Below are 23,918 nucleotides of genomic sequence, written 5' to 3' on the forward strand. Positions count from 1 at the left end.
TAAAATATATTTATATATATACCCTTATACACCATTTTAATAAAAAATATCACAAAATTCTTCTAAGTCCCTCGGGAAGAGTGAAAGACGCGCACGTTCATTTTCAGAGCTCCTAGACCTTCCTATAAGAAGTTAGCCAAAAAGTAGCTTCGAAAAGCGCTTAGGTTAAGTTTCAGAGTTGCTTCTAATGTACCAAAGCTGGACTTAGACATAATTTCACTCTCACAACATTATGGCTGGTTGGAGACAGTCCGAACCACAAGTACCGGGTCCATGGTTCTGGGCGTATACTGGGGGGACGGGGACGACTCCCATTAACCCCTGACTATACCGGGGATACGCTTATCACAATGCCTTTCTGGTCTGTGCTGAAGCAGGGCATTCTGGCAGCCAAGTGGCTTGACCTTTATTAGTGAGCCTGGTTACCCCCTCTCGGAACCACAGACTTAGAAATCGCCAGCTCATATACAGTGCATAAAATATATTTATATATATACCCTTATACACCATTTTAATAAAAAATATCACAAAATTCTTCTAAGTCCCTCGGGAAGAGTGAAAGACGCGCACGTTCAGTTTCAGAGCTCCTAGACCTTCCTATAAGAAGTTAGCCAAAAAGTAGCTTCGAAAAACGCTTAGGTTAAGTTTCAGAGTTGCTTCTAATGTACCAAAGCTGGACTTAGACATAATTTCACTCTCACAACATTATGGCTGGTTGGAGACAGTCCGAACCACAAGTACCGGGTCCCTGGTTCTGGGCGTATACTGGGGGGACGGGGACGACTCCCATTAACCCCTGACTATACAGGGATACGCTTATCACAATGCCTTTCTGGTCTGTGCTGAAGCAGGGCATTCTGGCAGCCAAGTTGCTTGACCTTTATTAGTGAGCCTGGTTACCCCCTCTCGGAACCACAGACTTAGAAATCGCCAGCTCATATACAGTGCATAAAATATATTTATATATATATACCCTTATACACCATTTTAATAAAAAATATCACAAAATTCTTCTAAGTCCTCGGGAAGAGTGAAAGACGCACGTTCATTTTGAGAGCTCCTAGACCTTCCTATAAGAAGTTAGCCAAAAAGTAGCTTCGAAAAACGCTTACGTTAAGTTTCAGAGTTGCTTCTAATGTACCAAAGCTGGACTTAGACATAATTTCACTCTCACAACATTATGGCTGGTTGGAGACAGTCCGAACCACAAGTACCGGGTCCATGGTTCTGGGCGTATACTGGGTGTACTGGGACGACTCCCATTAACCCCTGACAATACCGGGGATACGCTTATCACAATGCCTTTCTGGTCTGTGCTGAAGCAGGGCATTCTGGCAGCCAAGTGGCTTGACCTTTATTAGTGAGCCTGGTTACCCCCTCTCGGAACCACAGACTTAGAAATCGCCAGCTCATATACAGTGCATAAAATATATTTATATATATACCCTTATACACCATTTTAATAAAAATATCACAAAATTCTTCTAAGTCCCTCGGGAAGAGTGAAAGACGCGCACGTTCATTTTCAGAGCTTCTAGACCTTCCTATAAGAAGTTAGCCAAAAAGTAGCTTCGAAAAACGCTTACGTTAAGTTTCAGAGTTGCTTCTAATGTACCAAAGCTGGACTTAGACATAATTTCACTCTCACAACATTATGGCTGGTTGGAGACAGTCCGAACCACAAGTACCGGGTCCATGGTTCTGGGCGTATACTGGGGGTACTGGGACGACTCCCATTAACCCCTGACTATACCGGGGATACGCTTATCACAATGCCTTTCTGGTCTGTGCTGAAGCAGGGCATTCTGGCAGCCAAGTGGCTTGACCTTTATTAGTGAGCCTGGTTACCCCCTCTCGGAACCACAGACTTAGAAATCGCCAGCTCATATACAGTGCATAAAATATATTTATATATATACCCTTATACACCATTTTAATAAAAAATATCACAAAATTCTTCTAAGTCCCTCGGGAAGAGTGAAAGACGCGCACGTTCATTTTCAGAGCTCCTAGACCTTCCTATAAGAAGTTAGCCAAAAAGTAGCTTCGAAAAACGCTTAGGTTAAGTTTCAGAGTTGCTTCTAATGTACCAAAGCTGGACTTAGACATAATTTCACTCTCACAACATTATGGCTGGTTGGAGACAGTCCGAACCACAAGTACCGGGTCCATGGTTCTGGGCGTATACTGGGGGTACTGGGACGACTCCCATTAACCCCTGACTATACCGGGGATACGCTTATCACAATGCCTTTCTGGTCTGTGCTGAAGCAGGGCATTCTGGCAGCCAAGTGTCTTGACCTTTATTAGTGAGCCTGGTTACCCCCTCTCGGAACCACAGACTTAGAAATCGCCAGCTCATATACAGTGCATAAAATATATTTATATATATACCCTTATACACCATTTTAATAAAAAATATCACAAAATTCTTCTAAGTCCCTCGGGAAGAGTGAAAGACGCGCACGTTCATTTTCAGAGCTCCTAGACCTTCCTATAAGAAGTTAGCCAAAAAGTAGCTTCGAAAAGCGCTTAGGTTAAGTTTCAGAGTTGCTTCTAATGTACCAAAGCTGGACTTAGACATAATTTCACTCTCACAACATTATGGCTGGTTGGAGACAGTCCGAACCACAAGTACCGGGTCCATGGTTCTGGGCGTATACTGGGGGGACGGGGACGACTCCCATTAACCCCTGACTATACCGGGGATACGCTTATCACAATGCCTTTCTGGTCTGTGCTGAAGCAGGGCATTCTGGCAGCCAAGTTGCTTGACCTTTATTAGTGAGCCTGGTTACCCCCTCTCGGAACCACAGACTTAGAAATCGCCAGCTCATATACAGTGCATAAAATATATTTATATATATACCCTTATACACCATTTTAATAAAAAATATCACAAAATTCTTCTAAGTCCCTCGGGAAGAGTGAAAGACGCGCACGTTCATTTTCAGAGCTTCTAGACCTTCCTATAAGAAGTTAGCCAAAAAGTAGCTTCGAAAAACGCTTAGGTTAAGTTTCAGAGTTGCTTCTAATGTACCAAAGCTGGACTTAGACATAATTTCACTCTCACAACATTATGGCTGGTTGGAGACAGTCCGAACCACAAGTACCGGGTCCATGGTTCTGGGCGTATACTGGGGGGACGGGGACGACTCCCATTAACCCGTGACTATACCGGGGATACGCTTATCACAATGCCTTTCTGGTCTGTGCTGAAGCATGGCATTCTGGCAGCCAAGTTGCTTGAACTTTATTAGTGAGCCTGGTTACCCCCTCTCGGAACCACAGACTTAGAAATCGCCAGCTCATATACAGTGCATAAAATATATTTATATATATACCCTTATACACCATTTTAATAAAAAATATCACAAAATTCTTCTAAGTCCCTCGGGAAGAGTGAAAGACGCGCACGTTCATTTTCAGAGCTTCTAGACCTTCCTATAAGAAGTTAGCCAAAAAGTAGCTTCGAAAAACGCTTACGTTAAGTTTCAGAGTTGCTTCTAATGTACCAAAGCTGGACTTAGACATAATTTCACTCTCACAACATTATGGCTGGTTGGAGACAGTCCGAACCACAAGTACCGGGTCCATGGTTCTGGGCGTATACTGGGGGTACTGGGACGACTCCCATTAACCCCTGACTATACCGGGGATACGCTTATCACAATGCCTTTCTGGTCTGTGCTGAAGCAGGGCATTCTGGCAGCCAAGTGGCTTGACCTTTATTAGTGAGCCTGGTTACCCCCTCTCGGAACCACAGACTTAGAAATCGCCAGCTCATATACAGTGCATAAAATATATTTATATATATACCCTTATACACCATTTTAATAAAAAATATCACAAAATTCTTCTAAGTCCCTCGGGAAGAGTGAAAGACGCGCACGTTCATTTTCAGAGCTCCTAGACCTTCCTATAAGAAGTTAGCCAAAAAGTAGCTTCGAAAAACGCTTAGGTTAAGTTTCAGAGTTGCTTCTAATGTACCAAAGCTGGACTTAGACATAATTTCACTCTCACAACATTATGGCTGGTTGGAGACAGTCCGAACCACAAGTACCGGGTCCATGGTTCTGGGCGTATACTGGGGGTACTGGGACGACTCCCATTAACCCCTGACTATACCGGGGATACGCTTATCACAATGCCTTTCTGGTCTGTGCTGAAGCAGGGCATTCTGGCAGCCAAGTGGCTTGACCTTTATTAGTGAGCCTGGTTACCCCCTCTCGGAACCACAGACTTAGAAATCGCCAGCTCATATACAGTGCATAAAATATATTTATATATATACCCTTATACACCATTTTAATAAAAAATATCACAAAATTCTTCTAAGTCCCTCGGGAAGAGTGAAAGACGTGCACGTTCATTTTCAGAGCTCCTAGACCTTCCTATAAGAAGTTAGCCAAAAAGTAGCTTCGAAAAACGCTTAGGTTAAGTTTCAGAGTTGCTTCTAATGTACCAAAGCTGGACTTAGACATAATTTCACTCTCACAACATTATGGCTGGTTGGAGACAGTCCGAACCACAAGTACCGGGTCCATGGTTCTGGGCGTATACTGGGGGGACGGGGACGACTCCCATTAACCCCTGACTATACCGGGGATACGCTTATCACAATGCCTTTCTGGTCTGTGCTGAAGCAGGGCATTCTGGCAGCCAAGTGGCTTGACCTTTATTAGTGAGCCTGGTTACCCCCTCTCGGAACCACAGACTTAGAAATCGCCAGCTCATATACAGTGCATAAAATATATTTATATATATACCCTTATACACCATTTTAATAAAAAATATCACAAAATTCTTCTAAGTCCCTCGGGAAGAGTGAAAGACGCGCACGTTCATTTTCAGAGCTCCTAGACCTTCCTATAAGAAGTTAGCCAAAAAGTAGCTTCGAAAAGCGCTTAGGTTAAGTTTCAGAGTTGCTTCTAATGTACCAAAGCTGGACTTAGACATAATTTCACTCTCACAACATTATGGCTGGTTGGAGACAGTCCGAACCACAAGTACCGGGTCCATGGTTCTGGGCGTATACTGGGGGGACGGGGACGACTCCCATTAACCCCTGACTATACCGGGGATACGCTTATCACAATGCCTTTCTGGTCTGTGCTGAAGCAGGGCATTCTGGCAGCCAAGTTGCTTGACCTTTATTAGTGAGCCTGGTTACCCCCTCTCGGAACCACAGACTTAGAAATCGCCAGCTCATATACAGTGCATAAAATATATTTATATATATACCCTTATACACCATTTTAATAAAAAATATCACAAAATTCTTCTAAGTCCCTCGGGAAGAGTGAAAGACGCGCACGTTCATTTTCAGAGCTTCTAGACCTTCCTATAAGAAGTTAGCCAAAAAGTAGCTTCGAAAAACGCTTAGGTTAAGTTTCAGAGTTGCTTCTAATGTACCAAAGCTGGACTTAGACATAATTTCACTCTCACAACATTATGGCTGGTTGGAGACAGTCCGAACCACAAGTACCGGGTCCATGGTTCTGGGCGTATACTGGGGGGACGGGGACGACTCCCATTAACCCGTGACTATACCGGGGATACGCTTATCACAATGCCTTTCTGGTCTGTGCTGAAGCATGGCATTCTGGCAGCCAAGTTGCTTGAACTTTATTAGTGAGCCTGGTTACCCCCTCTCGGAACCACAGACTTAGAAATCGCCAGCTCATATACAGTGCATAAAATATATTTATATATATACCCTTATACACCATTTTAATAAAAAATATCACAAAATTCTTCTAAGTCCCTCGGGAAGAGTGAAAGACGCGCACGTTCATTTTCAGAGCTTCTAGACCTTCCTATAAGAAGTTAGCCAAAAAGTAGCTTCGAAAAACGCTTACGTTAAGTTTCAGAGTTGCTTCTAATGTACCAAAGCTGGACTTAGACATAATTTCACTCTCACAACATTATGGCTGGTTGGAGACAGTCCGAACCACAAGTACCGGGTCCATGGTTCTGGGCGTATACTGGGGGTACTGGGACGACTCCCATTAACCCCTGACTATACCGGGGATACGCTTATCACAATGCCTTTCTGGTCTGTGCTGAAGCAGGGCATTCTGGCAGCCAAGTGGCTTGACCTTTATTAGTGAGCCTGGTTACCCCCTCTCGGAACCACAGACTTAGAAATCGCCAGCTCATATACAGTGCATAAAATATATTTATATATATACCCTTATACACCATTTTAATAAAAAATATCACAAAATTCTTCTAAGTCCCTCGGGAAGAGTGAAAGACGCGCACGTTCATTTTCAGAGCTCCTAGATCTTCCTATAAGAAGTTAGCCAAAAAGTAGCTTCGAAAAACGCTGTTGTTAAGTTTCAGAGTTGCTTCTAATGTACCAAAGCTGGACTTAGACATAATTTCACTCTCACAACATTATGGCTGGTTGGAGACAGTCCGAACCACAAGTACCGGGTCCATGGTTCTGGGCGTATACTGGGGGGACGGGGACGACTCCCATTAACCCCTGACTATACCGGGGATACGCTTATCACAATGCCTTTCTGGTCTGTGCTGAAGCAGGGCATTCTGGCAGCCAAGTTGCTTGACCTTTATTAGTGAGCCTGGTTACCCCCTCTCGGAACCACAGACTTAGAAATCGCCAGCTCATATACAGTGCATAAAATATATTTATATATATACCCTTATACACCATTTTAATAAAAATATCACAAAATTCTTCTAAGTCCCTCGGGAAGAGTGAAAGACGCGCACGTTCATTTTCAGAGCTTCTAGACCTTCCTATAAGAAGTTAGCCAAAAAGTAGCTTCGAAAAACGCTTACGTTAAGTTTCAGAGTTGCTTCTAATGTACCAAAGCTGGACTTAGACATAATTTCACTCTCACAACATTATGGCTGGTTGGAGACAGTCCGAACCACAAGTACCGGGTCCATGGTTCTGGGCGTATACTGGGGGTACTGGGACGACTCCCATTAACCCCTGACTATACCGGGGATACGCTTATCACAATGCCTTTCTGGTCTGTGCTGAAGCAGGGCATTCTGGCAGCCAAGTGGCTTGACCTTTATTAGTGAGCCTGGTTACCCCCTCTCGGAACCACAGACTTAGAAATCGCCAGCTCATATACAGTGCATAAAATATATTTATACAGTATATATACCCTTATACACCATTTTAATAAAAAATATCACAAAATTCTTCTAAGTCCCTCGGGAAGAGTGAAAGACGCGCACGTTCATTTTCAGAGCTCCTAGATCTTCCTATAAGAAGTTAGCCAAAAAGTAGCTTCGAAAAACGCTGTTGTTAAGTTTCAGAGTTGCTTCTAATGTACCAAAGCTGGACTTAGACATAATTTCACTCTCACAACATTATGGCTGGTTGGAGACAGTCCGAACCACAAGTACCGGGTCCATGGTTCTGGGCGTATACTGGGGGGACGGGGACGACTCCCATTAACCCCTGACTATACCGGGGATACGCTTATCACAATGCCTTTCTGGTCTGTGCTGAAGCAGGGCATTCTGGCAGCCAAGTTGCTTGACCTTTATTAGTGAGCCTGGTTACCCCCTCTCGGAACCACAGACTTAGAAATCGCCAGCTCATATACAGTGCATAAAATATATTTATATATATACCCTTATACACCATTTTAATAAAAATATCACAAAATTCTTCTAAGTCCCTCGGGAAGAGTGAAAGACGCGCACGTTCATTTTCAGAGCTTCTAGACCTTCCTATAAGAAGTTAGCCAAAAAGTAGCTTCGAAAAACGCTTACGTTAAGTTTCAGAGTTGCTTCTAATGTACCAAAGCTGGACTTAGACATAATTTCACTCTCACAACATTATGGCTGGTTGGAGACAGTCCGAACCACAAGTACCGGGTCCATGGTTCTGGGCGTATATTGGGGGTACTGGGACGACTCCCATTAACCCCTGACTATACCGGGGATACGCTTATCACAATGCCTTTCTGGTCTGTGCTGAAGCAGGGCATTCTGGCAGCCAAGTGGCTTGACCTTTATTAGTGAGCCTGGTTACCCCCTCTCGGAACCACAGACTTAGAAATCGCCAGCTCATATACAGTGCATAAAATATATTTATATATATACCCTTATACACCATTTTAATAAAAAATATCACAAAATTCTTCTAAGTCCCTCGCGAAGAGTGAAAGACGCGCACGTTCATTTTCAGAGCTCCTAGATCTTCCTATAAGAAGTTAGCCAAAAAGTAGCTTCGAAAAACGCTTAGGTTAAGTTTCAGAGTTGCTTCTAATGTACCAAAGCTGGACTTAGACATAATTTCACTCTCACAACATTATGGCTGGTTGGAGACAGTCCGAACCACAAGTACCGGGTCCATGGTTCTGGGCGTATACTGGGGGGACGGGGACGACTCCCATTAACCCCTGACTATACCGGGGATACGCTTATCACAATGCCTTTCTGGTCTGTGCTGAAGCAGGGCATTCTGGCAGCCAAGTTGCTTGACCTTTATTAGTGAGCCTGGTTACCCCCTCTCGGAACCACAGACTTAGAAATCGCCAGCTCATATACAGTGCATAAAATATATTTATATATATACCCTTATACACCATTTTAATAAAAAATATCACAAAATTCTTCTAAGTCCCTCGGGAAGAGTGAAAGACGCGCACGTTCATTTTCAGAGCTTCTAGACCTTCCTATAAGAAGTTAGCCAAAAAGTAGCTTCGAAAAACGCTTAGGTTAAGTTTCAGAGTTGCTTCTAATGTACCAAAGCTGGACTTAGACATAATTTCACTCTCACAACATTATGGCTGGTTGGAGACAGTCCGAACCACAAGTACCGGGTCCATGGTTCTGGGCGTATACTGGGGGGACGGGGACGACTCCCATTAACCCCTGACTATACCGGGGATACGCTTATCACAATGCCTTTCTGGTCTGTGCTGAAGCAGGGCATTCTGGCAGCCAAGTTGCTTGACCTTTATTAGTGAGCCTGGTTACCCCCTCTCGGAACCACAGACTTAGAAATCGCCAGCTCATATACAGTGCATAAAATATATTTATATATATACCCTTATACACCATTTTAATAAAAAATATCACAAAATTCTTCTAAGTCCCTCGGGAAGAGTGAAAGACGCGCACGTTCATTTTCAGAGCTCCTAGATCTTCCTATAAGAAGTTAGCCAAAAAGTAGCTTCGAAAAACGCTGTTGTTAAGTTTCAGAGTTGCTTCTAATGTACCAAAGCTGGACTTAGACATAATTTCACTCTCACAACATTATGGCTGGTTGGAGACAGTCCGAACCACAAGTACCGGGTCCATGGTTCTGGGCGTATACTGGGGGGACGGGGACGACTCCCATTAACCCCTGACTATACCGGGGATACGCTTATCACAATGCCTTTCTGGTCTGTGCTGAAGCAGGGCATTCTGGCAGCCAAGTTGCTTGACCTTTATTAGTGAGCCTGGTTACCCCCTCTCGGAACCACAGACTTAGAAATCGCCAGCTCATATACAGTGCATAAAATATATTTATATATATACCCTTATACACCATTTTAATAAAAATATCACAAAATTCTTCTAAGTCCCTCGGGAAGAGTGAAAGACGCGCACGTTCATTTTCAGAGCTTCTAGACCTTCCTATAAGAAGTTAGCCAAAAAGTAGCTTCGAAAAACGCTTACGTTAAGTTTCAGAGTTGCTTCTAATGTACCAAAGCTGGACTTAGACATAATTTCACTCTCACAACATTATGGCTGGTTGGAGACAGTCCGAACCACAAGTACCGGGTCCATGGTTCTGGGCGTATACTGGGGGTACTGGGACGACTCCCATTAACCCCTGACTATACCGGGGATACGCTTATCACAATGCCTTTCTGGTCTGTGCTGAAGCAGGGCATTCTGGCAGCCAAGTGGCTTGACCTTTATTAGTGAGCCTGGTTACCCCCTCTCGGAACCACAGACTTAGAAATCGCCAGCTCATATACAGTGCATAAAATATATTTATATATATACCCTTATACACCATTTTAATAAAAAATATCACAAAATTCTTCTAAGTCCCTCGGGAAGAGTGAAAGACGCGCACGTTCATTTTCAGAGCTCCTAGACCTTCCTATAAGAAGTTAGCCAAAAAGTAGCTTCGAAAAACGCTTAGGTTAAGTTTCAGAGTTGCTTCTAATGTACCAAAGCTGGACTTAGACATAATTTCACTCTCACAACATTATGGCTGGTTGGAGACAGTCCGAACCACAAGTACCGGGTCCATGGTTCTGGGCGTATACTGGGGGTACTGGGACGACTCCCATTAACCCCTGACTATACCGGGGATACGCTTATCACAATGCCTTTCTGGTCTGTGCTGAAGCAGGGCATTCTGGCAGCCAAGTGGCTTGACCTTTATTAGTGAGCCTGGTTACCCCCTCTCGGAACCACAGACTTAGAAATCGCCAGCTCATATACAGTGCATAAAATATATTTATATATATACCCTTATACACCATTTTAATAAAAAATATCACAAAATTCTTCTAAGTCCCTCGGGAAGAGTGAAAGACGCGCACGTTCATTTTCAGAGCTCCTAGACCTTCCTATAAGAAGTTAGCCAAAAAGTAGCTTCGAAAAGCGCTTAGGTTAAGTTTCAGAGTTGCTTCTAATGTACCAAAGCTGGACTTAGACATAATTTCACTCTCACAACATTATGGCTGGTTGGAGACAGTCCGAACCACAAGTACCGGGTCCATGGTTCTGGGCGTATACTGGGGGGACGGGGACGACTCCCATTAACCCCTGACTATACCGGGGATACGCTTATCACAATGCCTTTCTGGTCTGTGCTGAAGCAGGGCATTCTGGCAGCCAAGTTGCTTGACCTTTATTAGTGAGCCTGGTTACCCCCTCTCGGAACCACAGACTTAGAAATCGCCAGCTCATATACAGTGCATAAAATATATTTATATATATACCCTTATACACCATTTTAATAAAAAATATCACAAAATTCTTCTAAGTCCCTCGGGAAGAGTGAAAGACGCGCACGTTCATTTTCAGAGCTTCTAGACCTTCCTATAAGAAGTTAGCCAAAAAGTAGCTTCGAAAAACGCTTAGGTTAAGTTTCAGAGTTGCTTCTAATGTACCAAAGCTGGACTTAGACATAATTTCACTCTCACAACATTATGGCTGGTTGGAGACAGTCCGAACCACAAGTACCGGGTCCATGGTTCTGGGCGTATACTGGGGGTACTGGGACGACTCCCATTAACCCCTGACTATACCGGGGATACGCTTATCACAATGCCTTTCTGGTCTGTGCTTAAGCAGGGCATTCTGGCAGCCAAGTGGCTTGACCTTTATTAGTGAGCCTGGTTACCCCCTCTCGGAACCACAGACTTAGAAATCGCCAGCTCATATACAGTGCATAAAATATATTTATATATATACCCTTATACACCATTTTAATAAAAAATATCACAAAATTCTTCTAAGTCCCTCGGGAAGAGTGAAAGACGCGCACGTTCATTTTCAGAGCTCCTAGATCTTCCTATAAGAAGTTAGCCAAAAAGTAGCTTCGAAAAACGCTTAGGTTAAGTTTCAGAGTTGCTTCTAATGTACCAAAGCTGGACTTAGACATAATTTCACTCTCACAACATTATGGCTGGTTGGAGACAGTCCGAACCACAAGTACCGGGTCCATGGTTCTGGGCGTATACTGGGGGGACGGGGACGACTCCCATTAACCCCTGACTATACCGGGGATACACTTATCACAATGCCTTTCTGGTCTGTGCTGAAGCAGGGCATTCTGGCAGCCAAGTTGCTTGACCTTTATTAGTGATCCTGGTTACCCCCTCTCGGAACCACAGACTTAGAAATCGCCAGCTCATATACAGTGCATAAAATATATTTATATATATACCCTTATACACCATTTTAATAAAAATATCACAAAATTCTTCTAAGTCCCTCGGGAAGAGTGAAAGACGCGCACGTTCATTTTCAGAGCTTCTAGACCTTCCTATAAGAAGTTAGCCACAAAAGTAGCTTCGAAAAACGCTTAGGTTAAGTTTCAGAGTTGCTTCTAATGTACCAAAGCTGGACTTAGACATAATTTCACTCTCACAACATTATGGCTGGTTGGAGACAGTCCGAACCACAAGTACCGGGTCCATGGTTCTGGGCGTATACTGGGGGGACGGGGACGACTCCCATTAACCCCTGACTATACCGGGGATACACTTATCACAATGCCTTTCTGGTCTGTGCTGAAGCAGGGCATTCTGGCAGCCAAGTTGCTTGACCTTTATTAGTGATCCTGGTTACCCCCTCTCGGAACCACAGACTTAGAAATCGCCAGCTCATATACAGTGCATAAAATATATTTATATATATACCCTTATACACCATTTTAATAAAAATATCACAAAATTCTTCTAAGTCCCTCGGGAAGAGTGAAAGACGCGCACGTTCATTTTCAGAGCTTCTAGACCTTCCTATAAGAAGTTAGCCACAAAAGTAGCTTCGAAAAACGCTTAGGTTAAGTTTCAGAGTTGCTTCTAATGTACCAAAGCTGGACTTAGACATAATTTCACTCTCACAACATTATGGCTGGTTGGAGACAGTCCGAACCACAAGTACCGGGTCCATGGTTCTGGGCGTATACTGGGGGTACTGGGACGACTCCCATTAACCCCTGACAATACCGGGGATACGCTTATCACAATGCCTTTCTGGTCTGTGCTGAAGCAGGGCATTCTGGCAGCCAAGTGGCTTGACCTTTATTAGTGAGCCTGGTTACCCCCTCTCGGAACCACAGACTTAGAAATCGCCAGCTCATATACAGTGCATAAAATAAATTTATATATATACCCTTATACACCATTTTAATAAAAAATATCACAAAATTCTTCTAAGTCCCTCGGGAAGAGTGAAAGACGCGCACGTTCATTTTCAGAGCTCCTAGACCTTCCTATAAGAAGTTAGCCAAAAAGTAGCTTCGAAAAACGCTTAGTTTAAGTTTCAGAGTTGCTTCTAATGTACCAAAGCTGGACTTAGACATAATTTCACTCTCACAACATTATGGCTGGTTGGAGACAGTCCGAACCACAAGTACCGGGTCCATGGTTCTGGGCGTATACTGGGGGGACGGGGGGGACTCCCATTAACCCCTGACTATACCGGGGATACGCTTATCACAATGCCTTTCTGGTCTGTGCTGAAGCAGGGCATTCTGGCAGCCAAGTTGCTTGACCTTTATTAGTGAGCCTGGTTACCCCATCTCGGAACCACAGACTTAGAAATCGCCAGCTCATATACAGTGCATAAAATATATTTATATATATATACCCTTATACACCATTTTAATAAAAAATATCACAAAATTCTTCTAAGTCCCTCGGGAAGAGTGAAAGACGCGCACGTTCATTTTCAGAGCTTCTAGACCTTCCTATAAGAAGTTAGCCAAAAAGTAGCTTCGAAAAACGCTTACGTTAAGTTTCAGAGTTGCTTCTAATGTACCAAAGCTGGACTTAGACATAATTTCACTCTCACAACATTATGGCTGGTTGGAGACAGTCCGAACCACAAGTACCGGGTCCATGGTTCTGGGCGTATACTGGGGGTACTGGGACGACTCCCATTAACCCCTGACTATACCGGGGATACGCTTATCACAATGCCTTTCTGGTCTGTGCTGAAGCAGGGCATTCTGGCAGCCAAGTGGCTTGACCTTTATTAGTGAGCCTGGTTACCCCCTCTCGGAACCACAGACTTAGAAATCGCCAGCTCATATACAGTGCATAAAATATATTTATATATATACTCTTATACACCATTTTAATAAAAAATATCACAAAATTCTTCTAAGTCCCTCGGGAAGAGTGAAAGACGCGCACGTTTATTTTCAGAGCTCCTAGATCTTCCTATAAGAAGTTAGCCAAAAAGTAGCTTCGAAAAACGCTTAGGTTAAGTTTCAGAGTTGCTTCTAATGTACCAAAGCTGGACTTAGACATAATTTCACTCTCACAACATTATGGCTGGTTGGAGACAGTCCGAACCACAAGTACCGGGTCCATGGTTCTGGGCGTATACTGGGGGGACGGGGACGACTCCCATTAACCCCTGACTATACCGGGGATACGCTTATCACAATGCCTTTCTGGTCTGTGCTGGAGCAGGGCATTCTGGCAGCCAAGTGGCTTGACCTTTATTAGTGAGCCTGGTTACCCCCTCTCGGAACCACAGACTTAGAAATCGCCAGCTCATATACAGTGCATAAAATATATTTATATATATACCCTTATACACCATTTTAATATAAAATATCACAAAATTCTTCTAAGTCCCTCGGGAAGAGTGAAAGACGCGCACGTTCATTTTCAGAGCTCCTAGACCTTCCTATAAGAAGTTAGCCAAAAAGTAGCTTCGAAAAACGCTTAGGTTAAGTTTCAGAGTTGCTTCTAATGTACCAAAGCTGGACTTAGACATAATTTCACTCTCACAACATTATGGCTGGTTGGAGACAGTCCGAACCACAAGTACCGGGTCCCTGGTTCTGGGCGTATACTGGGGGGACGGGGACGACTCCCATTAACCCCTGACTATACAGGGATACGCTTATCACAATGCCTTTCTGGTCTGTGCTGAAGCAGGGCATTCTGGCAGCCAAGTTGCTTGACCTTTATTAGTGAGCCTGGTTACCCCCTCTCGGAACCACAGACTTAGAAATCGCCAGCTCATATACAGTGCATAAAATATATTTATATATATATACCCTTATACACCATTTTAATAAAAAATATCACAAAATTCTTCTAAGTCCTCGGGAAGAGTGAAAGACGCACGTTCATTTTGAGAGCTCCTAGACCTTCCTATAAGAAGTTAGCCAAAAAGTAGCTTCGAAAAACGCTTACGTTAAGTTTCAGAGTTGCTTCTAATGTACCAAAGCTGGACTTAGACATAATTTCACTCTCACAACATTATGGCTGGTTGGAGACAGTCCGAACCACAAGTACCGGGTCCATGGTTCTGGGCGTATACTGGGGGGACGGGGACGACTCCCATTAACCCCTGACTATACCGGGGATACGCTTATCACAATGCCTTTCTGGTCTGTGCTGAAGCAGGGCATTCTGGCAGCCAAGTTGCTTGACCTTTATTAGTGAGCCTGGTTACCCCCTCTCGGAACCACAGACTTAGAAATCGCCAGCTCATATACAGTGCATAAAATATATTTATATATATACCCTTATACACCATTTTAATAAAAAATTTCACAAAATTCTTCTAAGTCCCTCGGGAAGAGTGAAAGACGCGCACGTTCATTTTCAGAGCTCCTAGATCTTCCTATAAGAAGTTAGCCAAAAAGTAGCTTCGAAAAACGCTTAGGTTAAGTTTCAGTTGCTTCTAATGTACCAAAGCTGGACTTAGACATAATTTCACTCTCACAACATTATGGCTGGTTGGAGACAGTCCGAACCACAAGTACCGGGTCCATGGTTCTGGGCGTATACTGGGGGGACGGGGACGACTCCCATTAACCCCTGACTATACCGGGGATACGCTTATCACAATGCCTTTCTGGTCTGTGCTGAAGCAGGGCATTCTGGCAGCCAAGTTGCTTGACCTTTATTAGTGAGCCTGGTTACCCCCTCTCGGAACCACAGACTTAGAAATCGCCAGCTCATATACAGTGCATAAAATATATTTATATATATACCCTTATACACCATTTTAATAAAAATATCACAAAATTCTTCTAAGTCCCTCGGGAAGAGTGAAAGACGCGCACGTTCATTTTCAGAGCTTCTAGACCTTCCTATAAGAAGTTAGCCAAAAAGTAGCTTCGAAAAACGCTTACGTTAAGTTTCAGAGTTGCTTCTAATGTACCAAAGCTGGACTTAGACATAATTTCACTCTCACAACATTATGGCTGGTTGGAGACAGTCCGAACCACAAGTACCGGGTCCATGGTTCTGGGCGTATACTGGGGGTACTGGGACGACTCCCATTAACCCCTGACTATACCGGGGATACGCTTATCACAATGCCTTTCTGGTCTGTGCTGAAGCAGGGCATTCTGGCAGCCAAGTGGCTTGACCTTTATTAGTGAGCCTGGTTACCCCCTCTCGGAACCACAGACTTAGAAATCGCCAGCTCATATACAGTGCATAAAATATATTTATATATATACCCTTATACACCATTTTAATAAAAAATATCACAAAATTCTTCTAAGTCCCTCGGGAAGAGTGAAAGACGCGCACGTTCATTTTCAGAGCTCCTAGACCTTCCTATAAGAAGTTAGCCAAAAAGTAGCTTCGAAAAACGCTTAGGTTAAGTTTCAGAGTTGCTTCTAATGTACCAAAGCTGGACTTAGACATAATTTCACTCTCACAACATTATGGCTGGTTGGAGACAGTCCGAACCACAAGTACCGGGTCCATGGTTCTGGGCGTATACTGGGGGTACTGGGACGACTCCCATTAACCCCTGACTATACCGGGGATACGCTTATCACAATGCCTTTCTGGTCTGTGCTGAAGCAGGGCATTCTGGCAGCCAAGTGGCTTGACCTTTATTAGTGAGCCTGGTTACCCCCTCTCGGAACCACAGACTTAGAAATCGCCAGCTCATATACAGTGCATAAAATATATTTATATATATACCCTTATACACCATTTTAATAAAAAATATCACAAAATTCTTCTAAGTCCCTCGGGAAGAGTGAAAGACGTGCACGTTCATTTTCAGAGCTCCTAGACCTTCCTATAAGAAGTTAGCCAAAAAGTAGCTTCGAAAAACGCTTACGTTAAGTTTCAGAGTTGCTTCTAATGTACCAAAGCTGGACTTAGACATAATTTCACTCTCACAACATTATGGCTGGTTGGAGACAGTCCGAACCACAAGTACCGGGTCCATGGTTCTGGGCGTATACTGGGGGGACGGGGACGACTCCCATTAACCCCTGACTATACCGGGGATACGCTTATCACAATGCCTTTCTGGTCTGTGCTGAAGCAGGGCATTCTGGCAGCCAAGTTGCTTGACCTTTATTAGTGAGCCTGGTTACCCCCTCTCGGAACCACAGACTTAGAAATCGCCAGCTCATATACAGTGCATAAAATATATTTATATATATACCCTTATACACCATTTTAATAAAAAATATCACAAAATTCTTCTAAGTCCCTCGGGAAGAGTGAAAGACGCGCACGTTCATTTTCAGAGCTTCTAGACCTTCCTATAAGAAGTTAGCCAAAAAGTAGCTTCGAAAAACGCTTAGGTTAAGTTTCAGAGTTGCTTCTAATGTACCAAAGCTGGACTTAGACATAATTTCACTCTCACAACATTATGGCTGGTTGGAGACAGTCCGAACCACAAGTACCGGGTCCATGGTTCTGGGCGTATACTGGGGGTACTGGGACGACTCCCATTAACCCCTGACTATACCGGGGATACGCTTATCACAATGCCTTTCTGGTCTGTGCTGAAGCAGGGCATTCTGGCAGCCAAGTGGCTTGACCTTTATTAGTGAGCCTGGTTACCCCCTCTCGGAACCACAGACTTAGAAATCGCCAGCTCATATACAGTGCATAAAATATATTTATATATATACCCTTATACACCATTTTAATAAAAAATATCACAAAATTCTTCTAAGTCCCTCGGGAAGAGTGAAAGACGCGCACGTTCATTTTCAGAGCTCCTAGATCTTCCTATAAGAAGTTAGCCAAAAAGTAGCTTCGAAAAACGCTTAGGTTAAGTTTCAGAGTTGCTTCTAATGTACCAAAGCTGGACTTAGACATAATTTCACTCTCACAACATTATGGCTGGTTGGAGACAGTCCGAACCACAAGTACCGGGTCCATGGTTCTGGGCGTATACTGGGGGGACGGGGACGACTCCCATTAACCCCTGACTATACCGGGGATACGCTTATCACAATGCCTTTCTGGTCTGTGCTGAAGCAGGGCATTCTGGCAGCCAAGTTGCTTAACCTTTATTAGTGAGCCTGGTTACCCCCTCTCGGAACCACAGACTTAGAAATCGCCAGCTCATATACAGTGCATAAAATATATTTATATATATACCCTTATACACCATTTTAATAAAAAATATCACAAAATTCTTCTAAGTCCCTCGGGAAGAGTGAAAGACGCGCACGTTTATTTTCAGAGCTCCTAGATCTTCCTATAAGAAGTTAGCCAAAAAGTAGCTTCGAAAAACGCTTAGGTTAAGTTTCAGAGTTGCTTCTAATGTACCAAAGCTGGACTTAGACATAATTTCACTCTCACAACATTATGGCTGGTTGGAGACAGTCCGAACCACAAGTACCGGGTCCCTGGTTCTGGGCGTATACTGGGGGGACGGGGACGACTCCCATTAACCCCTGACTATACAGGGATACGCTTATCACAATGCCTTTCTGGTCTGTGCTGAAGCAGGGCATTCTGGCAGCCAAGTTGCTTGACCTTTATTAGTGAGCCTGGTTACCCCCTCTCGGAACCACAGACTTAGAAATCGCCAGCTCATATACAGTGCATAAAATATATTTATATATATATACCCTTATACACCATTTTAATAAAAAATATCACAAAATTCTTCTAAGTCCTCGGGAAGAGTGAAAGACGCACGTTCATTTTGAGAGTTTCTAGACCTTCCTATAAGAAGTTAGCCAAAAAGTAGCTTCGAAAAACGCTTACGTTAAGTTTCAGAGTTGCTTCTAATGTACCAAAGCTGGACTTAGACATAATTTCACTCTCACAACATTATGGCTGGTTGGAGACAGTCCGAACCACAAGTACCGGGTCCATGGTTCTGGGCGTATACTGGGGGGACGGGGACGACTCCCATTAACCCCTGACTATACCGGGGATACGCTTATCACAATGCCTTTCTGGTCTGTGCTGAAGCAGGGCATTCTGGCAGCCAAGTTGCTTGACCTTTATTAGTGAGCCTGGTTACCCCCTCTCGGAACCACAGACTTAGAAATCGCCAGCTCATATACAGTGCATAAAATATATTTATATATATACCCTTATACACCATTTTAATAAAAAATATCACAAAATTCTTCTAAGTCCCTCTGGAAGAGTGAAAGACGCGCACGTTCATTTTCAGAGCTTCTAGACCTTCCTATAAGAAGTTAGCCAAAAAGTAGCTTCGAAAAACGCTTACGTTAAGTTTCAGAGTTGCTTCTAATGTACCAAAGCTGGACTTAGACATAATTTCACTCTCACAACATTATGGCTGGTTGGAGACAGTCCGAACCACAAGTACCGGGTCCATGGTTCTGGGCGTATACTGGGGGGACGGGGGGGACTCCCATTAACCCCTGACTATACCGGGGATACGCTTATCACAATGCCTTTCTGGTCTGTGCTGAAGCAGGGCATTCTGGCAGCCAAGTTGCTTGACCTTTATTAGTGAGCCTGGTTACCCCATCTCGGAACCACAGACTTAGAAATCGCCAGCTCATATACAGTGCATAAAATATATTTATATATATATACCCTTATACACCATTTTAATAAAAAATATCACAAAATTCTTCTAAGTCCCTCGGGAAGAGTGAAAGACGCGCACGTTCATTTTCAGAGCTTCTAGACCTTCCTATAAGAAGTTAGCCAAAAAGTGGCTTCGAAAAACGCTTACGTTAAGTTTCAGAGTTGCTTCTAATGTACCAAAGCTGGACTTAGACATAATTTCACTCTCACAACATTATGGCTGGTTGGAGACAGTCCGAACCACAAGTACCGGGTCCATGGTTCTGGGCGTATACTGGGGGTACTGGGACGACTCCCATTAACCCCTGACTATACCGGGGATACGCTTATCACAATGCCTTTCTGGTCTGTGCTGAAGCAGGGCATTCTGGCAGCCAAGTGGCTTGACCTTTATTAGTGAGCCTGGTTACCCCCTCTCGGAACCACAGACTTAGAAATCGCCAGCTCATATACAGTGCATAAAATATATTTATATATATACCCTTATACACCATTTTAATAAAAAATATCACAAAATTCTTCTAAGTCCCTCGGGAAGAGTGAAAGACGCGCATGTTCATTTTCAGAGCTCCTACACCTTCTTATAAGAAGTTAGCCAAAAAGTAGCTTCGAAAAACGCTTAGGTTAAGTTTCAGAGTTGCTTCTAATGTACCAAAGCTGGACTTAGACATAATTTCACTCTCACAACATTATGGCTGGTTGGAGACAGTCCGAACCACAAGTACCGGTTCCCTGGTTCTGGGCGTATACTGGGGGGACGGGGACGACTCCCATTAACCCCTGACTATACAGGGATACGCTTATCACAATGCCTTTCTGGTCTGTGCTGAAGCAGGGCATTCTGGCAGCAAAGTTGCTTGACCTTTATTAGTGAGCCTGGTTACCCCCTCTCGGAACCACAGACTTAGAAATCGCCAGCTCATATACAGTGCATAAAATATATTTATATATATATACCCTTATACACCATTTTAATAAAAAATATCACAAAATTCTTCTAAGTCCTCGGGAAGAGTGAAAGACGCACGTTCATTTTGAGAGCTCCTAGACCTTCCTATAAGAAGTTAGCCAAAAAGTAGCTTCGAAAAACGCTTACGTTAAGTTTCAGAGTTGCTTCTAATGTACCAAAGCTGGACTTAGACATAATTTCACTCTCACAACATTATGGCTGGTTGGAGACAGTCCGAACCACAAGTACCGGGTCCATGGTTCTGGGCGTATACTGGGGGTACTGGGACGACTCCCATTAACCCCTGACAATACCGGGGATACGCTTATCACAATGCCTTTCTGGTCTGTGCTGAAGCAGGGCATTCTGGCAGCCAAGTGGCTTGACCTTTATTAGTGAGCCTGGTTACCCCCTCTCGGAACCACAGACTTAGAAATCGCCAGCTCATATACAGTGCATAAAATATATTTATATATATATACCCTTATACACCATTTTAATAAAAAATATCACAAAATTCTTCTAAGTCCCTCGGGAAGAGTGAAAGACGCGCACGTTCATTTTCAGAGCTCCTAGATCTTCCTATAAGAAGTTAGCCAAAAAGTAGCTTCGAAAAACGCTTAGGTTAAGTTTCAGAGTTGCTTCTAATGTACCAAAGCTGGACTTAGACATAATTTCACTCTCACAACATTATGGCTGGTTGGAGACAGTCCGAACCACAAGTACCGGGTCCATGGTTCTGGGCGTATACTGGGGGGACGGGGACGACTCCCATTAACCCCTGACTATACCGGGGATACGCTTATCACAATGCCTTTCTGGTCTGTGCTGAAGCAGGGCATTCTGGCAGCCAAGTTGCTTGACCTTTATTAGTGAGCCTGGTTACCCCCTCTCGGAACCACAGACTTAGAAATCGCCAGCTCATATACAGTGCATAAAATATATTTATATATATACCCTTATACACCATTTTAATAAAAATATCACAAAATTCTTCTAAGTCCCTCGGGAAGAGTGAAAGACGCGCACGTTCATTTTCAGAGCTTCTAGACCTTCCTATAAGAAGTTAGCCACAAAAGTAGCTTCGAAAAACGCTTAGGTTAAGTTTCAGAGTTGCTTCTAATGTACCAAAGCTGGACTTAGACATAATTTCACTCTCACAACATTATGGCTGGTTGGAGACAGTCCGAACCACAAGTACCGGGTCCATGGTTCTGGGCGTATACTGGGGGTACTGGGACGACTCCCATTAACCCCTGACAATACCGTGGATACGCTTATCACAATGCCTTTCTGGTCTGTGCTGAAGCAGGGCATTCTGGCAGCCAAGTGGCTTGACCTTTATTAGTGAGCCTGGTTACCCCCTCTCGGAACCACAGACTTAGAAATCGCCAGCTCATATACAGTGCATAAAATATATTTATATATATACCCTTATACACCATTTTAATATAAAATATCACAAAATTCTTCTAAGTCCCTCGGGAAGAGTGAAAGACGCGCACGTTCATTTTCAGAGCTCCTAGACCTTCCTATAAGAAGTTAGCCAAAAAGTAGCTTCGAAAAACGCTTAGGTTAAGTTTCAGAGTTGCTTCTAATGTACCAAAGCTGGACTTAGACATAATTTCACTCTCACAACATTATGACTGGTTGGAGACAGTCCGAACCACAAGTACCGGGTCCCTGGTTCTGGGCGTATACTGGGGGGACGGGGACGACTCCCATTAACCCCTGACTATACCGGGGATACGCTTATCACAATGCCTTTCTGGTCTGTGCTGAAGCAGGGCATTCTGGCAGCCAAGTTGCTTGACCTTTATTAGTGAGCCTGGTTACCCCCTCTCGGAACCACAGACTTAGAAATCGCCAGCTCATATACAGTGCATAAAATATATTTATATATATACCCTTATACACCATTTTAATAAAAATATCACAAAATTCTTCTAAGTCCCTCGGGAAGAGTGAAAGACGCGCACGTTCATTTTCAGAGCTTCTAGACCTTCCTATAAGAAGTTAGCCAAAAAGTAGCTTCGAAAAACGCTTACGTTAAGTTTCAGAGTTGCTTCTAATGTACCAAAGCTGGACTTAGACATAATTTCACTCTCACAACATTATGGCTGGTTGGAGACAGTCCGAACCACAAGTACCGGGTCCATGGTTCTGGGCGTATACTGGGGGTACTGGGACGACTCCCATTAACCCCTGACAATACCGTGGATACGCTTATCACAATGCCTTTCTGGTCTGTGCTGAAGCAGGGCATTCTGGCAGCCAAGTGGCTTGACCTTTATTAGTGAGCCTGGTTACCCCCTCTCGGAACCACAGACTTAGAAATCGCCAGCTCATATACAGTGCATAAAATATATTTATATATATACCCTTATACACCATTTTAATATAAAATATCACAAAATTCTTCTAAGTCCCTCGGGAAGAGTGAAAGACGCGCACGTTCATTTTCAGAGCTCCTAGACCTTCCTATAAGAAGTTAGCCAAAAAGTAGCTTCGAAAAACGCTTAGGTTAAGTTTCAGAGTTGCTTCTAATGTACCAAAGCTGGACTTAGACATAATTTCACTCTCACAACATTATGACTGGTTGGAGACAGTCCGAACCACAAGTACCGGGTCCCTGGTTCTGGGCGTATACTGGGGGGACGGGGACGACTCCCATTAACCCCTGACTATACCGGGGATACGCTTATCACAATGCCTTTCTGGTCTGTGCTGAAGCAGGGCATTCTGGCAGCCAAGTTGCTTGACCTTTATTAGTGAGCCTGGTTACCCCCTCTCGGAACCACAGACTTAGAAATCGCCAGCTCATATACAGTGCATAAAATATATTTATATATATACCCTTATACACCATTTTAATAAAAATATCACAAAATTCTTCTAAGTCCCTCGGGAAGAGTGAAAGACGCGCACGTTCATTTTCAGAGCTTCTAGACCTTCCTATAAGAAGTTAGCCAAAAAGTAGCTTCGAAAAACGCTTACGTTAAGTTTCAGAGTTGCTTCTAATGTACCAAAGCTGGACTTAGACATAATTTCACTCTCACAACATTATGGCTGGTTGGAGACAGTCCGAACCACAAGTACCGGGTCCATGGTTCTGGGCGTATACTGGGGGTACTGGGACGACTCCCATTAACCCCTGACTATACCGGGGATACGCTTATCACAATGCCTTTCTGGTCTGTGCTGAAGCAGGGCATTCTGGCAGCCAAGTGGCTTGACCTTTATTAGTGAGCCTGGTTACCCCCTCTCGGAACCACAGACTTAGAAATCGCCAGCTCATATACAGTGCATAAAATATATTTATATATATACCCTTATACACCATTTTAATATAAAATATCACAAAATTCTTCTAAGTCCCTCGGGAAGAGTGAAAGACGCGCACGTTCATTTTCAGAGCTCCTAGACCTTCCTATAAGAAGTTAGCCAAAAAGTAGCTTCGAAAAACGCTTAGGTTAAGTTTC

The sequence above is a fragment of the Ascaphus truei genome, chromosome 1, assembly GCF_040206685.1.
Source record: "Ascaphus truei isolate aAscTru1 chromosome 1, aAscTru1.hap1, whole genome shotgun sequence".
NCBI lineage: Eukaryota > Metazoa > Chordata > Amphibia > Anura > Ascaphidae > Ascaphus > Ascaphus truei.